Here is a 16,971-nt window from a genome sequence, read left to right on the forward strand (position 1 = left end):
TTGAGCAGATGTCTCATGTACTAGAAAGTCAAGGCCAAAGGGACTGTCTCCAACAGTGTAGTGGGCCTGTCATTCAGCCTCCATCTGTGTGGCTCCCTTACCTCCCTCCATTAGGCGGAGTAAATGAGGTGCCAATCAGACAGGCGGGGTTTTGACTCCACACAGAGCAGAATAAGCACCTCTGTCTGTTGTCTGGTTATGGTGAAATCTTTTTGAAGGCGGGCAGGGGGATTCGCTTCACACTTAACGTTGTGGGAGCGACAAACAGAAGCACTCACGGCGGTTGCAGGCTGGGATTTGGGTGTGTCTGCTTATTTTCAGGGTGAAAGTGCTACACAACAGAGAAGGGGGGGGGGGGGGGGAAAGCACACAGAGAGGAAGAGAATAACCGTATATGTCCGATCTACACAAAGCATTCAGGGCACCTCAGGGTGTTTCTTTCTGTTAAATTGTTTGAGATGTTTAACATCCTCTCAGATGTTGTCTCAATCCAGGCAGAGTTGCAGGTTTACATGTATATCATATGCCCACAAAGTGTTTGGTCTTTCAGTTTCGTCTCGTCAAACATGTGCTCCAGCCTCAATGATAAACCAGTGAATTCGTTACTGCCGTCAAAAAACACCCGTTTCAATGTTTTCTGCAACCCCTTCTCATAGTACATTGTCAAGTACATTGAATAGCCACAGCTTCTTAAAGGAACATGCCACCTTTTTGGAAAATAGGCCTACCCTGAACATGCACCAGACCGGGTGGCATTATAGATGCAGTCGCGCAGTACAGAAAGCTAGCATTCCTTGTACATTCATATATGAATCTTACTCATACGTATTGCTAACTCGTCTTCTTCTCCGGAGCCTTCAGGAGATTCCGCTTCCCAGATCCCGGGTGCTGCTGGAGGAGGCCACAGACCTGAAGAGCCTCAAGCTGCCACCCGTAGCTCCACCTGCTCACCTCCCCGTCTGTCCATCAGTCTCTCCTCCTTTCTCTCTCTCTTTATCTCTGTCCCTCTCTTTCCTTCTGCATATCTGTCTTCCTCCATTCTGTCTTTGTCTCTGTCCCACTCTCCTGCTCTCTTTCCCCCCAACCAGTCAAAGCAGAAGGCCGTCCCCATTGAGCCTGGATCTGCTCGACGTTCCTGCCTGTTGAAAGGAAGGTTTTCGTCGCCACTGTTGCAGGATGTGCTTGCTGATGGAGAATTGTTGGGTGTAGATTCATTGAAGGAGTGAGGTACTGGACCTGCTCTACCTGTAAAGTGTCAGGAGATAACTTTTGTTGTGATTTGTCGATATACAAATAAAATTGACTTGACTTGACTACAATAGATAAGCTAGCTGGTAGTCAGTTGTCCGGTGGTTGTCTGGAGTTTTTGCATGCAGAGAGGAAATAAAGTTATATGCCTGTCTGACACTAAAACTGATGGACAATAAGCACACTTTGACGTGACGTGACGTGACGTGACGTGACGTGACGTGACGTTGCTCAACCAAGGAATTCAAAACTACAAGCAAAGATCCTGCCTAACTTACATTTGCATTGTTTATGCTCAATGAGGATGTTTATTCATGTCCAATATCATCACCACTTTCTGACCCACCTCCTCTGTGGTGTATTTGGTTAATAGAAAGTCAAAATTAAGAGAAGCCAAAATTGGCTGGAAGCAGGATGCAAACCACAGTATCACGTGTCAAAGGCAGACGCTTTGCAGAGTTGATACTATAAGAGTCTGAACATATAGTTCCACTGCTGTTGTTGTCAGTAATGAGATTCCTCCACTTCGCCTCTCCATTCTCTGGAACAATGGTAGCAACAGAGAGACAAAATAACTATAGAGACATGCCAGACTGATAGTGAACAAAGATTGCCTCAATCTGTGTGCCTTTGTTTGCTTGTATGAACGCCCTTATAGACTTGGCAAGAGGAATGGTAAGGCAAACTCTTCTCAGACTGCGAGGCGAAACTTTATAGCAAGGTGACAGAGGGAAATGACGCGAGGCGTAGGGAGGGATGGGCTCCTGGGGTCTGGTCTGCTGGGGTCTTAACTCTTGAAAAGCCCTGCTGAGCTCTTCCCCTCCACAAGTGGCTGAGAGCCTTAGCCGTGCATACAAGAGCCAAAATGATTAATGTGCTTATAAAAACGGCCGGGCCAATTTTTAAGTGTTACAGTAGATCATCTACAAAGAGAGCTCCAACATGTGCACTGGAGCGATGCAAAACTGGGAGTAGAGAGAAGTGCATCGGAAACAAATCTCTCACCAAACTTTGATGTACTCCTCCACTTGAGAAGAAAATCCTCCTCTGTCATCTGTCTGTGAACATCCTTATTGTCTCTAAAGTGTTGCGCTGCTGAGGTTAATATTTTCCATCCGTCATTCTGTACTACCGCTGTTCTCACATTAGAAGTTTAATTGGGTTTTTTTTTACTTTAAAGAGGCAACAAGTATGAATTTTATACTCCCATGACGCAAAACACAGCATGTTACAGGATTGTGGATGAGTCCCTTTTGAATGATTCAGGAATCTTTTTTACTGCGAGATGAATAAAACCCACTGCCTGCATACATGCGGATCCTTCTCCTCAACATTATATTTACAGCAGCTTCGCAAAGGACAAAAAAGAAACACTTCTGATAGCACACTGGGTTCCTCTTTATTTCGATTCTTTTGGCATCATTTATGCAGACTCTTAATTTGGTGTTAGATTGCTCTGATAGTTTTTAGCTACACATGCTAATGATGATATGACAGCTCTTCCTGGACGGGGCTTCTTGGCCTCTCCCTGCAGGAGCCTGGAGGCAGAAGCCAAGGAGGGAATTCGGCTCACCTGACTACCTGATTACTTTATAAGCCCCTGGATGTCAGCCAGCTTTTCATTCTCCCCTGGCTTCCATCGCTCTGATTTTCTTGTAGCTGGTTTTGCTTTTTGTTCAAGTTCAGTACAATATTCTTACTGGGTCCTATGTTGAGCCAGATGCTAACAACAGCTAGCTCAACTGTGGATTTGGGGGGAAGTTTTTGTGCATGTTTTTTTTTTTCTTTTGTTTTTTTTTAGTTGATATTATTCCTATATCACATAAGAACACTAGAGGGGTTCAGCAGCTGATGATCTAAAAGAGCCACTATAAAGCACTGCAGGGATAACATCTTAGTCCACTAACCCAGAGGTTAGCATTGCCAAGGGTCCCTTCCACATGAAGCCAATGGGATTCTCACGTTTAATTTTGGATTCTTGACAAAATAATCTTTGCGGTGAGCAAAAATTCCTGAGATGTTCTATTTCACGAGTTGATCATCACTAATAAACATGGGATATTTGAAGCGTACGTGCTGTTGCGCGGACTAAACAGCTAACTTAATGCTCATGAGCTACACTGTGGATGCTTAATATTAAAGTTGTCATAGTTAGGTTCGAATTTCTTTTTCCGCTTTTCTCAAGACACATGGATGCTTCCAAATTTACAAGTACAGTATTTTCTAACCTATTTAATGCCTTCCAAGAAAATGTTGAATTCTAAGTTTGTGCTCACCACTGATCTTAGTTCAGGCATATTCCTGACAATCCATTCATGAATAGTGACATAACATCTGAAGTCCCCATCAAGTTTAACTTTAAAAGGAAATTACAGTCTTTTTCAACCTGGGTTCCGCTGTGTGTTCCAGTGTTTTTCTGTCTAAATGTTTCACAGGGACTTGTTCAAATTGTTCCATTACTGAATGAGAGCGCTAAAGCCAGCACCTGAAATATTGCTGCAAAATAATGTTATGAGGCAATTATCCGAATGAAAGTCTGTTCACAACAAGCATTTGTTTTGTTTTTGTTTTTTTTCCTCTCCAACTGTTATTTTCAGTGTCTGACAGCATCATTTAAAGAATTTATGCAGAAAGCTTTCTGTTTAAACCTTCTGTTTATTTCTCTGTCCTTACCAGTGTGAGGGGGAGACTTTTGTCAATGTTGATCCCTCAGTGTGGAACACTTGAAGAGTTTTGGTTTTGTGCCTATTTTGACCCAGAAACATAAGAATTCAGAATGCAGAATTATTCCTGAATTTTCCTTTACCACTTGTCAGATTCTGACCAAGGTTTTGTGATTGTAAGCCGGACATGCCTCTGAAAGGGTTAGATATACAGCGTATTCACATAATGATATGCAGTAAAATAACATCTATATTGTACTAAATATTTAATGTTTATCGTCAAAAGCTGTAGAAAAATACTCAGAATTAAACCCCCTCCACATTTTTTTGTCTGTCAGCAGTGAAGATAAAACAACAAGAAACTGCCGTGCCTGGTCATGCAGATCGCAACAGGTCCACAGGTTCCAATTAGTCGACACTACATGATAGCGAGTGAAAAATCTCCTGCATTTTAAATGTCTGATAGACTCAAAGGAGACAGAAATAAATGTTATATTGCAATGAGGTCTTCCAGGCCAAAGCAAAAAAAAAAACATACCTGTAAGAAAAAAAAAGGCACTTGGTGTCCTTGTCCAATGATCAAACTGACATTTTTAATGGTACTTTCAGGGTAGCAGCTATATCTCAAATCAGACACTGGATCCCCCCCAAAGGTTGCAGCCTATGAAATTGGGTCCTAAGGGATTTTTAAAAGCCAGAAAAATTCTGTGGCTTCCCTGTAAATGAGATGTCTAGCCTCACAGACCACACACACACACACACACACACACACACACACACACACACACACACAATTTTTAAAAAAAACTCTGGAGCGGCTTATCTTTATCAACTTAAATTTACGAGTTTGTGTCAGGAATTTGTGTGTTAAGATGGGTGAATGGATGGGTCACCAGAAAAAAAGCATGCATTACGGCAGCAAGTTTGCCATGTTAATGGCAATATTTCACTTCCAATCATCAGGAACGTCAACTGTGCTAAAAATGGTAAAAACGCTACTCTCCGATTATCCAGACTAACTTTAGATAAGGAGACAAGTTAGGGTAGTTTTAAATAGGCTCTATATGTAACTGAAATCGAGGTAAACATCATGGAAGGACTGGCCTAATGTGCATTCTCAAAGGGAACAGTGAGAACGTCACAGTGGCCGGAAGTCATTTATTTTATATGAAAGCTGAAGTCTGAGTTGAGCAGCAGCGTATAAAAATCCACTGAAGTGTGGCCACCAACAGCCAAGATACAGACCCAGGTGTCAATGGTGTTTCTGAGGTGGAAATCTGGGTGACTTTATGGTAATGAGTCATGATGTGGGCCATTGGCAAATAAATGGGATGTGGAGAGCCTATGCTCGAACGAATTAGAGAACAAAACTACCTTTTTTCACACCTGGAAGCTACTCGATACCTCAGTCTGACTTGCAGAGCAGTCGGGGTTGGGGGTCTAGCACCCCACCCAGAATCATCCTGCCTGACAGAATATTGAACAACCCGTCCTCTAGTCACGAGACTTCCTCTGAGTTTTTTGAATAAGTTACAGTGAAAAACCTGAAACCATTTTTTTGGAGTTATTCCACTGATGTGAACCCCCCCCCCCCCGACAAAATCTTTCTGTTACTAACATGTAAGTATGAGTTGCGTTTTCTTTGAACAAAGCTCGCGCATGTTTCACTAAGGACATTAGGGAACCATATTAGGGATCACTCAAAAATACCAAATTCACACATGCCTTGACCTTTGACCCATATTTTGTTTCAGGCCATCCTTTAGCCCCAGCTGGGGTTTTTACCATAACTGAAGATATTTCTTCAAGGTGTTCTTGAGATATCGTTTTCAAGGGAGGTGACAGCGACCTTGATCTTTGACCACTGGAATCTTTTCAGTTCATCTTTGAGTCTCAGTTGACCAGCCTAAAGGCATATCTGCTGTTGCAGGCGAGGAGACATAGAAATGAATCTTATCTAAGTTCGATTTTATGGCGATAACTGAGGGAAATGAACACATCCTGAGAGGAGAGTTTCATGAGCAGGGGATGGATACACTTCAACGATCAGCAATCAATTTTAGACCATGGATTTCGCTGTCACTTACTGTTTTATTTCAAACCATTGCGCTGAACCTGAACAATAAATATCACCTATGTCCTTGTTCATCTGCAGAGCGTGAATGTAGCTTTCTAATTGAGTTTCTTGAGGTTTGCTGATGTTCCCGATTAAAATGAAACGCCATTAATGAAAATATTGCTAATCTCTCTCATCTCTTCGTGTGTCACTCCTTACGTGTGTGGTTCTGATTGAAAGTCTTGACAAAATTAGCGATGCTGTTGAATTCGCCACATCCTTTTAAAGTCGGTATGTATTGACACGGCTCCCCGTCTTCTTTCCTTCCTAATATCCTGAAGGCGTTGGGGAGGCAAATACAATTATTTGTTGAAAAACAAGGGATCAGCGAAAGGATTCTGTTCAGGTCTAAGCAGTCGTTTAGTTAGCTGTGGGGCACGCATCACGCGTGTTCTATAAGGAAATGATTCCTTTGTAAGTAAAGCAGATCCTGTTTTTTTCCTGCTCCTTGTTCATGCAGATTTCATATTCTTCTGAATATATTGTGTTGGTTTATTCCCCACATCGAGGAGCAGCGACACACTCATATACACATGCACTCTAAGCCTCTTTGCTTGTTATCCAATGCCAAATAATCTGTTTGAACAAAGTCTCTCATTGCTGCGGATACGTTGGATTCATGTGGGCCAGTATTGACATTGACATATGAGGCCTGGTTGTTTTTGGATGGATGGGAGGTTACAGAGTCTGCACTGTAGCTACAGCTCCCTCCTCCCTCTGAGCTACTGCTCTCCACTCCTGGCGAACACACTGGGGGAATGCTGCCGAGGTTGCCTTCAAAGGCTTGTTTTTAATACATACCTGCAACTCAGCACATCAAAGTGAGTCTATCAATTAGAATATAAGTAACACGTTTTAATTCACCTTAACTAGTGCAGAATACTACACCAACACCCAACTGGTTAACTGTGGATTTATGTGCACCTGCGTGTGATGTCATGTTAAAGAAGTACGAACACAAGTCCCTTCAAAAGCATTAGCTTGTCAAATTGTTTTTGACTGGCTTTGATTTCGCTTTTATCCTCGTCTGTCGCTCAGTACGAGTGAGGCGAAGCTGTTATCATGCGATGGAAATGGAAATCAGGTCTTAGCCCACAGTACAAATGCATGGGAGGCTCTTTGAGTGGGGCATAAAAAAGAATAGGCTTTATCACTTCACAGTAAGTGGGTTTCAAGGACAAGTCCAATAATACTTCAGTAGCGCATTAAGAATGCTGTGATTAAATTAATGCAGACAGATTATTTTGGTTGTACATCACAAGAACTTCCGTTTCGACATAATTTTAGTTTACTTTGATGGTAACTAGACGTGCCTCAACTATACTGCAAGTTTTGATTTGAATATGGGGAGTTTTACTGAGAGCAGCGAGAAGAGTTCTTTCTCCGATAGGCTTTGTCCTCGAAGGCTCTGGCTTGTGGACTTCTCCTTCAAACTGGACTGAAGGATTTTAATCAACTTACCTACACTTTGGGCCTTGTGGTACCACATGGACCTGGAGGAATATAGACCATGTCCTACTTTGCCCTTTATTCCACAAGCTTTAGAGGGCAAAGTCTTTCATATAAACTTCTGCAGGGATGATGTATTATTGTAGGCCAACCAAGAAGCTAGAATCCCCATAGCTTCCCTTGACCAAAGGCCAATGGGTTTTTCACGCTGGATTTTCAACTGTTGCAATTGTTAAAAGTACAAAGTCAGTGTCGGGCTACGCACGAACTATGCTGCATGGTAATGTTTGTGGTCTGTTTTAGCCACTTAGCAACTACAATTTTTAACACATTAACCCATCAAAAATGAAGCGAAGTATTTTGTTTCGTTCCATAAAAAACATGAAATATAATTAGCTTGTATGAAACACTAAGCTTATTTCAGGCATTTTACCCCAAAATACCCGCTGACTTAGAGGTGAAGCAACAAGACGTTCAACAATGCTAACTTACTTCCGGGTATTAAGACTCATTCATGTGCCGCCATGTATCCTCTTTCTCATCAAAATTACAGGTTACACCTATGTATGACCTACTTAACTTAGATATTTGTTAAGTACACTGGTACACTACACTAGTACAGATTTAAAAACTGCAGCTTGGTGTGTACCTTCTGGATGAATTTAGCGTGCTTAGCATTTAGCGTGTGGAAACAGCTAGCTTGACTGTCCCAAAACTGAAAACTAAATCTCCCAACATAAGAACAGAAAATAATTAAATAATAAATTGGTTGCTTTTGTCAAAGAAACAACAACCCTGCTATACACATAATATACAAATATTGGGCCTCACATATCTGTTTAGGCTGTATATGCTTACTTTACCCATATGACACCCAAAATGTTAATTATTGAACTTCATGCGCTGGTAGGTATGTTTTCCACATTGGGACAGGCCAAGGTAACTGTCTAGTCTAATCACCAAGTAATTCGTTATTGTTTAAAGGATTTTATAAATGAGAACCTACTCTGAGAGCTGCTCGCTCTCCAGGACATGAGTCATAGTATGACTTAAGACGTACATTATACAACACACCCGTTAATGCTTTTATCCAAGCTGAGATGTGCCTGATATGGTTAATCTCACCATCTACAGACTCGGGAGCACCAGGGGCTGTATGGTGCAATAACAAATATCCTAATGTGTAAAATATGTGTTTATTCTCTGAATCAAGCCTCTTCCCCTCACCACTAACCCACTTCCTGAAATAGATCTGCGCCATTCACTCTCTGAAGTGTTCCAAAGAGAAAAAGCGCTTCTGGCTGCCCATGTCCTACATAATGTAATTATTTAAACCAAACCAAGAGAAGGAATCCGTGCACCAGACAATCTACCACAAGTTCAATGGCAAATCATCACTGAGAGCTGCATTGAGATGGTTGAATATGGTGTTGTATCCCGAGGAGGCTTTTTTTTTATGGCCTGCTCTCGCTATGAGGTTTTAATTCTGATTGATTAAAATGTCTTTTATTTATGCATATATTTGAAGGTGGTCTGCTTATTTATGACCACAGCTATTTTACGAACGAAACCACAAGATGTCTTATGTCTTGATGAAACGCCCCCTTTGAAAAGTCATCATTGTGATGTTGGCAGTGCCATAATATTCTCACACACACGCATACACACACACACACACACACACAGACACACACACTCACTCATGTATCACACATGCAAATATCCAACTCATGTTCTGGATTTTGCATATGTTGCCACATACGTCCTAGAATATGGTTGAGTGTGGGGAATTCGGAGATTATAACTGGTTTTGAAATGGATATCTAGATGTGAGTAGAGGATTGTGGTGGTCGAGGGAGACGAAGCAACAGGGACGTAGGCTGGAGGAAGAGCAGCACTGCAGCATGTCTGTAGCACAGCTCATTGGCCCAGCCATTAACAGGAAAAGACCCCTCTTCCCATCTGCAATGCATCCATTGATTATATTGGCTCACTTGAGGACAACTTGTGCCTTTACAGAGTGGTTCAATCTGCAAGCGTGTACAACATTCATTTACCTTCTCTTGTTAGAAGCGGTAGTTGACAAACAGGAAGTTTCATTAAAACCACTCTCATTGGTTAAGTTTGTTTGGTCAGAAGATGAATAAATTAAGGCAATGAATGTTTTTTGGTTGTTTTTGTTACCCAGTTGTCTGTTTTTCCTTTCCACGAGGTGTTTACACTCTGAAGTTCGTGCTTAAGTTTAAAAAAAAAAAAAAATTTATTACTGAAAATTACTTTTGTGACTGGAACAATATAAAAGGAGAATATATACATGTAGTAGACCACTTTAAAGATGAAAAATGTTACAAATTTGTAGGTATATAGCCCAGATATGATTAAGTAATCATAGCAAACAGATTATCCAAATGATTAAGAATATAGTTTTCAAATTGAACTATCTCTGAAACTTGAACAGCAGTGAAACTAGAATAAAACTCAACTCTGAAGCTGCTTAAGAGATGAAAGTATTAAACTATGACATACCATAACAACAAGATAAGAGCTGTTCATCCTGCATCTGCAGGGTCTCTGAGCTTTACAGCAGGCAGCTGTTTCCAGGAGCACTCCCTTCAAAATCAGAAGATAGTGAACGTCCACTCACAACCGGCACACACCGAAAAACCCCTCGTGCACCAGTCTGGAGATGACTGGTTCGGAAATGTCTTAATGGAACTGTAGTGTCAAAAAACTGACAGTGTGAATCCAAATTTGATAACCTTAATCCCAGTATGATCCCATCTGAGATGACATGATGAGACAGAAGAATGAGGCAAAGTGTTTGGAACATCCGGCCGAGTACCTTGAAGAACTGCTCGTACTCAGGAGTATTGCTGCCATTTGAGAGGCATCCATCCATCCATCCATTTTCTACCGCTTATCCTGTCAAGGGTCGGGGGGGGGGGGGGGCTAGGGGCTGGAGCCTATCCCAGCAGCTTCCGGGCTTTTAGTGGGGTTCACCCTGGACAGGTCACCAGTCCATTGCAGGACCAACACATAGAGACAGACAACCATTCACACTCACAGTCACACCTACGGTCAATTTAGAGTATCAATCAGCCTCGTCCCCTCTTGATGTCTTTGGACTGTGGGAGGAAGCTGGAGTACCACAGAGAACCCACGCAGGAACAGGGAGAACATGCAGACTCACACAGAAAGGGCTCGAACCCTGAACATTCTGGCTGTGAGGCGACAGTGCTGACCACTGCACCACCGTGCCGCACCATTTGAAAGGCAAAGGGTGAATTTTGATTTAAATTTTTTTTGTTATCTTCCCGTTGTATGAATAAATAAAAGCAGTGTGACACCTGGCTAGCGCCACATCATCTAAAAACTCTTGTTTCACATATTCATTAATGATCTCTGGTGAAGGATTTAAACCTCTATGGCCATGGACATTAATGTTCCTGTATGGGACTTCTTTTTTTTTTTTTTTTTTACGTCCTCATTTATTTAAGAGCTCTTGCCTCTTGTTCTTCCCTTGTTTATATCATCACTTGTCCTTTGTGTTGACAGTCCAGTTTCCAGGGGTTAATACATCTTCATAATAAATGGCCCATTTCCAGTCTTTTGCCTAAAAGATCCTAAAGGCTCCACTGGTAACAAATATAATTTGGAGTGTCCAACCCCAGCTGGAGAGGACAGATTCAGGACTTCAGCGTCTCTCTGTAGGATATCACAAGACATATGGCTCAAACACAACTCCAGCTAAATTCTACTGTGTGTTTGTACACTGAGTTCTCTCAGCTGTCCTAATTACGTCGTCCAGTCCGACTGTATTTCCTCATTAGAACTGGTGTCCCGACGTGGCCTTGGCCTCTATGACCAGAGGCCATGTTGTAGGAAATGAGTGAAGTGGCAGCTCTCCCAGCTCAGAGGGGCTGGGGGATGGCAAAAGTTATTAATATTTCAACAATACACCCTCTGTGGCCTCAGATTGACTGACTAAACTGTTGGCTGTTAGAGCAGTTATCTCCCAAACTGCCATGTGGGTTGGAATTCCGAATGCTCTGTTTAGAAAGGGATTTCATATTCCTTACTCACTTTTGCATTCTGCATGAAATTGGTGACAGAAGCAATTAACGCTGGAGAAAAATGGAATGAATATGAATAAGGCTGAGAGACAACAAGTCAAAGTAGCTAATAGTCTTTCCCACTCTGGTTTGTTTCTTTGGATCAGCAATTAAACGTGACAACATTTGACAACAACAGTTCAGTCTTGGCTTTGAAAACAGTGAAACGCCGCTGGTTCATGATATTTTGTATGAACCAAAAAATATTATCATCACGTTGATATTCACATCAACTAGAGGGGCAATGCACAGAGCGCAACCTGAGCCAAGATCCATGCAATATTTCATACTCATGTCACACAGCAGGCCCTGTATAACATATTATATCTACACTGCATCAAGTAAAATGTATATCTCAATTTTCCGGATAGATCAAATGTATGTAGCTGCTATGTAGCGTCTTCATTATCATCAAGGCTCTTATCTTTACCTCTGCTTTTTCTCCACAATAAGAATAGTGAAGAAGATGAAGTGGGTTGAGAGCTCTGACATCCCTTGACATGGGAACATTTGCACATACTGAAGGATGAGAAATGTGTTTGCTCCGAGCCAATAAGTGTGTTCATTATTTAATCAGGCATATGGGTAGATTTTAAAAATCACAGCCACCACATCTACTTTTTCCTCATACTATAGGAATTACCGCTTTAAACCTTAGTGGGGTTTTTTTATCATTAATGAGCCAATATTGAAGATAAACTTGATACTTAAAAAAAAAAGAAGAAATATTTGGCAAGTCACACTGAATTACTCAGCCCACCACCATCAACGGTGTGTTTTGAAGAACTTCAAAGCTTCCATCCCCAGAATTCTGTCTTTGATGCGAATACTAGAAAATGAGAGGTTGGGCTTTGACAAGCAGCCACCACCAACAGCTGGAGAAATGTTAACCTCAGTGAATTGATGAGTGATGCACACTGAATGCTCTCACAGCCTCGACAGCAAGGTTCCTCGATGTGGCCGCTCCTCTTGGTGATGTTAGCAGGCCAGCTAAGTCCTGCTATGGTGCTGTCTGGCTTGGATACATTTCTCCTTATTTTTTTCCTGATTACTAGGTTGTTGTTTTTTTTTTTTTAGCCCTAAAGTTAAGCTACCGTTTTATTTTTGAAATCCACTCCCCACTTGTCCTTCCTGAATTCCATTTCCTTGAGGGAGCCATCCCAAAGGGATCAATAAAGAGAAGTCTAAGTCTATCCTTGTCTGTTTTGTTCACAGATCACCTTTGCCTCCTCAGCTGCGCTCCTGGCGTCTCCTATCCAGTCAGATCCTTCCTTGCCCTCACGTTCTCCCGCCTGTTTCTTGTTGTGTGATTGGTAGAGTTTGTTTTCCATGTCAGTTGTATCATCTGCTCTAGTTTACAGTACTCATGTTCCTCAGGTTTTATGTAATGACATGTCGGGGCCGGCATGGCTCGAAGGTAGAGCGGCCGTCCACCAACCGTCCATCCATCCATTCGTCCATCTTCTATACCGTTTATCCTTTAAGGGTCAATGGGAGAGGGGGGTGCTGGAGCCTATCCCATCTGACAATGAGTGAGAGGCGGGGTTCACCTCGGACGGGTCACCAGTCCACCGCAGGGCCATCAGGAGCATTTAGGGGTTCAGTATCTTGCTCAAGGACACTTCGACATGGTCACCGAGGGAAGTGAGGATCAAACCAGCGACCCTTCAGACTCCACCTCCAAGCCATGGGGCCTCTCCATTTTCCGATGTGATGCTTCAAAACGTGCATAAAAACAGGGTGATGGAGACCCCTGCTACAATCAAGAGTCCACCTTGTCCACTGGTCGAGGCAGAAGGCCGCCCATATAGAGCCCCTGTCAGCGGCGATGTTTCTGCTTGTTAGAAGCCACTTTTTCATCGTCACTGTCACCAAGCACTTGCTCATCTGGAATCGTTGGCGCCCTTGACCTGACACGATCACGTTGTTCTTCAGACCGCCCGATCCCTGTGGTGTATTGTCAGGCAAGGCATTAACAAAACCATAACTGCAGTAAAAAGACTGTGATTTTCCAAACATTAATGGAACCCTGATGTCACGCCGTTGTCTGTCTGACAAGTGTATATGTTGAGTCAGAACAAGACAGGCCGGCACAATTCGTGGTCAACAAGCAGCGAAGTAAAGCTCATTATTTTGCCGTCCATGGTGTTACAACCCTCAGCTGCCTGTCAGAAAGTTGTGTAGTTCAACTGGATATTGCCTTTGCTTCACTCCTCCTCTATCTCTGTAAGGGTTCACTGGCATGTTGACGGGTTCATCTGTAGGACTGGAGGCTGATGAGGCGCACCTTGGCGTGTTTGGACTTTCTGATTAGTTGACACAAAATAGGGAAATTGTGGCATGTGGTGAAAACACTCATGGGAAATGAACGTGCTCGGTTTGTTTCTCTCAGTCTCTACCTCTGTCTGCTTTTCTGTCTCCAGCTTTCTTGACTTCTACACAACTCAGATGCTGTTTGAAATAGGAGTATGTCTACTACAAATGTTAAGTGGTTAAAACGTGTCAGAGTCTTGTTTCTGCCTCTTTTTTGCTACAGCTTACTCATAAAATTAGCTGCTATGGGTTGAGGAAAGTTAGCTCATGCAGCTAATTTCGAATTTGCAAAGCGATAGGAACCACATATTGAATCTGTTTCTAGTACTGCAGTATTCAGTCACCTATAACGATGCAATGCCCTAAATATATTCATGTTTAATCAGACAATAACAGACAAGCACCGAACCCAGTTTCTCTGTTGGTCCTTCTAGTAGCATACAACAAAGTGCATGCTATGCACTCCAAAAAGAGAGCACACATAAGACAGGGTTGAGGAGGGCAGCCTGGCCCTGGGGCCCTCTAGAAGTCCAGCTCCGCCAACTTAGCCACTGTAAAAAAAAGTGGGTTCATTTTGTAGTGAACCAGATTTTGAGTAAAACTCACCTAAATGTGCAACTGGTTGCATGCATAAATCTCACTTCCACTGCATTTCATTCACATCAAGACAACGTTCTTAAAACATTACAGTAATGGTGTCATTTAAAAAACACGCACACACACATTAAGTGTTTTTATCTTTAAAATTTTACTTTTTTTATCTTAAAAAGCACCTTCTACAACATGTAACGGATTCATTGAATTTAATCAAATTAGCAAAAAAAAATAAATAAATAAACAAAATTCTCTTGGAGTTCCAGAGATAAAAAGATTTACTGTTGATTACATAGCAGAACCATCATCCTAGAAGTATTTGTGAGGAACAGCCTGAGTGTATCATAGGCTTCCTTGCTCTCTGAAGGGCTTAATTAATTGATGTAATCAGTGATGTACATGCAGGAGCTTTTAGGAAGCACCTGAAGGCAGCAACACTCCACATGTGAGCAGACACTCCAGGGCTTTTGAGGGTGTTTTTTTTTTTTTTTTTTCATGCATGTGCACTAGAGTTGCAGGGTTTTGGTTTCCACGCTCCCTTCCTCTCACTGTGTCTATGTAGGGCAGCCCGTGGATCAGCTGACATCCCCATCCTCCCACATGCCCACACAATCTTGTTATAGCATGCAGTTAATCTGAAGAGGAAGAGGACTCTCTTCACAAGCAAGCGGCTCTTTCATCACCCCATTATATGGCCAACATCACGTTGTCACACAAACTCAGGTGCTGGGAAAGGGGTTACGCCATCCCATCGGCTCTGTGTGATGTCCTTTTTGTGGGGGGGGAGTGGCTTTGCACAATGGATATAATCTTGCACTTTAAGAGCAGAGGCAACATTATAAGTCTGAGGGAATTAATATTTCATTTGAGACACTATTAATTTTTCGCTTCCTTTTCTTAAAACTTGGCTAAAGCATCGATAATTTACACCAAAGCGCTGCCATGAAGATGACACAGAGGGAAAACAATTGTACTCTGGAGGCAGCCTGCAGTTGTCGATTTAGGGAATCATGCTCACACACTGTGCATATATATGTGAAATTACACATAACATAGGGAAGAAAACACACACACACATATGCTCTTCTAGTCTGGCTTTTTATGTCTCGCTCTCTTTCTTTCATTGAGAGCTCATTGAAAACAAAGTGTTCCACCTCATTCAGAACATCGCCAACTAGCTCCATTTTGCAGGCCAAGTGAAGTGCAGCAATTTGACGGACAGAGACACAGGGCAGCCTCTGATTGAATCGCCACTCAGTGCCAACGCTGCTCCTTTTTTTTCTCCCTGCTTGCCCAACACAGGGTGAGCGACATCGAGTGAAAGGGTCATCCATAAATGCAGGAGGGCTGCATCCCATTCCTGGTTTGACAGGAGAGGCATTGCCTGGACTGAGAGTGGGAATGTGCTGCGTGTGTTTGTCCCCTCGTTGAAGTGGCTCAAAGCCTCGAGACCCCGGGCTTTCAGCTCAAACACTTATCTGTCCTCGTAGGCTCTCTGAGATCTCTCTCTTTTTATGGGCTGCAGCAGCATCTCTCAGAAGCACCTTCCATCTCTCAAAAGACAGAAAGGGAGAGCAAATCATGTCGAACTTGAACAACTCCCACATAATCACGAGTGTGCTTTTTCAGACATAATAAAAATGCAGCGAGCTCTCAAATAGTCTTCTGCAGGCTGATTGTGCTCAAGAGGAAAATGAACCTTGAAAAATGAAGAAAACCTCTTCCTCACCTCCTACTTGTTCCTGTAGAGGATAAAGTGTCTCGAAGCCGACTACATCTGAATACTGATCACACATAAACATAACCTCCGATTCATTTACCACGAGTCGTATCCTCCTATAACTGTATCATCAGGTCTTACTGAGGAGCCTGCAGGGAGATTTTTCATATCAAACACCACAAAAGCTTAAGTTCAACACTGCTAGTGTGCTAATGTCTTGCTGTCTCAGTTTATTTTTTTCTCTTTTTTCCTCCATCTACGTAACTGCATGCATGTTCCAGTGAAATAAACACTCCAGGCTGTGTTTGTGTGTTGCTTTGGTTGACTTGGCAACACTGCCATCTCATGGTGATCAGAATAACAAAACAGCACACTACTTTTCTGAAGCATTTTTATTATAAAACACATGTTATTGCCATAATCGGTTCTTAGCCATCACCCAGGACTCACATAGATAAGATAATGAAATCAGCTGATTAAACGTAATACAAATATGCTCATTTGGTTTAAATTGCCTTAATATTTCCACTCATATTAGACTCATGCTAAAATTATTGAGCTAATTTTCTTCAGAGAAAGAACATCCACTGATGGAATCACCACTTTCTCTTTTTTTTCTTGAGAGAGAGAGAGGTTTTATCAAATGAGTTGTATAAATTCAACTCTGATCTTTTCAGCGGGGATCTACTCTCTCCTCTCTTGTGGTCTATTTCTATTCCCCGAACCCCCAGAGAGCAGAGACTGTCTCTGAACCGA

At 42.3% G+C, this 16,971-nt stretch overlaps 1 long non-coding RNA gene across 1 annotated transcript; it reads right to left on the bottom strand.

The window, feature by feature from the left end:
• Window positions 1-1,191: 1,191 nt before the first annotated feature.
• On the bottom strand, window positions 1,192-16,459 carry LOC147256384 (uncharacterized). Its single transcript, XR_015117761.1, has 3 exons — window positions 16,225-16,459; window positions 15,650-16,048; window positions 1,192-1,245 (listed from the first exon to the last, which is right to left on the bottom strand). It is a non-coding gene; the product is annotated as an uncharacterized LOC147256384 (long non-coding RNA).
• Window positions 16,460-16,971: the final 512 nt, after the last annotated feature.

The sequence above is a fragment of the Aulostomus chinensis genome, chromosome 9, assembly GCF_037954235.1.
Source record: "Aulostomus chinensis isolate RoL2024-O1b breed Wild chromosome 9, RoL_Achi_v1.0, whole genome shotgun sequence".
Lineage (NCBI taxonomy): Eukaryota > Metazoa > Chordata > Actinopteri > Syngnathiformes > Aulostomidae > Aulostomus > Aulostomus chinensis.